Source organism: Coffea arabica, chromosome 1e (genome assembly GCF_036785885.1).
Source record: "Coffea arabica cultivar ET-39 chromosome 1e, Coffea Arabica ET-39 HiFi, whole genome shotgun sequence".
Lineage (NCBI taxonomy): Eukaryota > Viridiplantae > Streptophyta > Magnoliopsida > Gentianales > Rubiaceae > Coffea > Coffea arabica.
Window position 1 is genome coordinate 28,469,447 of NC_092311.1, and position 2,861 is coordinate 28,472,307.

The window sequence follows — 2,861 nt, forward strand, 5'->3', positions numbered from 1 at the left end:
AACACAACAAACAGAACTAGAATCGGAGTTTTGAACGTCAAGATATAGCAGCTCAAAGTTGGTTAAAATTAAGGACAGTTCGGTCCATTTTCCAGATTTGGAAGAACAACTTCGGTATCTTGTTTGTATATCAAAACAGTCTTAGAATGACCCCAAAATTGGTAAAATTCAACTTCCATAGCAGAGCTACTCTTCTATCAAATTTCATTTAAAAATTTGCACGGGAAGGCAGTTAACAAAACTACCAAAGTTTAAGGAATTTCGAAGACAAATCTGTCTTCTTGTTTCCTTTTCCCTTTTCAAACATTTTGCCCAATAAAATCAACTCCAATTTGGTTCATTGGTGACCCTAAAGTCTAAGAAACATCTAAGATACATTTGGTAGGTGATTGACATCAGAATTTTCGAAACAACATGTCCCAAGTCAAACTAGGCCATCCGGCTAGCCAAAATTAGGGTTTTCCACCTTTGATACAGTTTGGGAATTGGACTATATCTCACTCAATACAACTTGAAATTGGGCATGGTCAGTGGCGTTGGAAAATAGATTCGAAAGGCTACATTTCATTAGAAGTAGCCATTTTGAAATTCAGTTTAAAAATGAGAGAAAATGGAGCCACAAATTGCAGCTTCTAACTTCCTCTTGGTTGGACTGACAGAACAGGGCAGCCGACTTTGATCAATCACTATAGATGACTCACTTCGAATGAGAAGGTACATGATACACCGTTAGAAAACTACGGATGTCTAGTTTCAAATGCCATAAACGGCACTTGATTTTGACATCTGAGCAGAGAGTTATGATCATTCAAAGATGCCCTATCCAGAACACCTGGACACCGTTTTCCAGATTTGAAATTTTTGAAATTTCAACTTTTACCCAACCAAATCAAATGATTTTCGGTGGAAACTTTCCACACATCCTACACAATATATCTACATCAGATTCAAGGTCATTTGAGCATCAAAAATTTGAATCAAAAATTTCCACACAACATACCTACAATTTTCCTTTGGTTTTCCTTTCACTTTTCCAACAAATCTCATCTTGTTTATCACATAACTAACACAAACAACACTCATCATCATCATATCAGTCCTATACCATCAAGGTGGGATTTCATAATACCCACTCCAACCATTTAAATCCAACAACAATAATAACAATGAAGCTACAAGCTTCCTAGCAAAGATCAACCCACTAAAGCCAAGGTTAGATAGTTGGATGATTACCTCCTACTCCTTTGAGTGAAATCAGAAATTTTGCACCTCTAAAGCCCAAGAAAAACTGTGAGAAAGATGTCCTCCACCAAGATTGAGTTGCTCTCCAAGTTGTTTAGGTGTTATGTGAAGGATTTTGAAGTGAAAAGGTTGCAAACATGGAAGTAAAATGGGATGAACTTTGCTCTTTTTCCTTTGCTTGAAGGTTCGGCCAGCTCTTGAGGATAAAGAGAGAGAGAAATGGCTGATGACTAAAGCTTTTCTTCGAATCTTGGAAACTTGGGGCCAAAGTTTGTGAAAAAGTAAACTCCTAGCAGTGTCGCGCGCGCGTTTCGTGTTCGTTTTCTCTCGGTTTTATTTCACTTGTGCACTAAACCTCCAAATATAATTCCTTTAGTACTATAATTATTCATTCTTAGTAGCCCAAAAATAAATTTCTAAAGTCCATCAATTAGTCGCGCCCGTGAAAACGCGAACTTCCGACTCGCGCGCGATAAAGCGCAATTTCTAAAAAATTCTTGTAACGATAATATAACTAACTAATACTAGGGTAATTAATCATAAAATAACTATTTTAGAAATAAAAACATGAGTCCTCACACGAGTCTAGTATTAATTTCTCAAATCACCAATTAATTTGTACCAGCGCGTTTTTCGGAAAACTATCGACGCGTTGGCGGTATAAACTTAATTTTAACTCACTCACATCTAATCTCTCAATTAACTTTTCTTGGTCTATTATTATTCATTCTTAATTCTCCAAGATTATTACATTCTCGATTCAAATATAGCCTCGAAAAACGTGTACTCATTATTCCTTACTTAAACGAGCCTCCGAAAAATTAAATTTTCTAACAGGATGTTTTAAAACATAGGGGAGACATTGTTCCATACAAATGGATTTAAAATAATTGAAATAAATTATCCGGAGAAAATGGGTGAATAAATAATTAAATAAGCCAGTAAAATAAGAAAAAAATTTTGGGTTCCTTACAGATGTACCTTTTGAAAACTTGTGATGTAAGATTTGAATGTTTATATAAGGAAGCGACTGTTCTTTATATTGACTTTTATTATTGGTTAATTATCTTTAAGTTTAAATTTGACTTGTATCGAGTCTTGGCGAGAGGTAGGCAGGCGTTCCGCGGATACCCTTGGGTTTCCCCTAGGGAGAAGTGGGGCCGTCACAAACACTCACCGATATCAGTAGAGTAAAAGTTAAAAATTCATCCCCAAGTTATGATTGTGCTCACCAACAAACCCTAAGAACAACCAAAATAAAGATATTCTAGTCCAACCATCTAAAGTTTAAGTGAACAAAGTTCGCATTTAGGCTCAACTACGAGCCACAAGCTTATACAAGATGGCCTCTCAAACACGTAGGGTTCAAGGGTAAATTTGAAGATGCAAATCAAGAAAAAATCTAAATGTATTCTAAAAGTGAGGACAACAATTTAAGAATCCAAAATCTTACCAAAATAAGGTTTAAAACTCAGAAAATGTTTTCCAAAGTTTTCCAAGTCCCACTCAATCCATTTGATAAAATTTTAAGCTTCGGCGACATTCTTTGAAAAAGTATAACATGAGTTCCGTAGGTCAAAAAATCACAAAACTTACACCATTAGAAAATAAACTCCAGA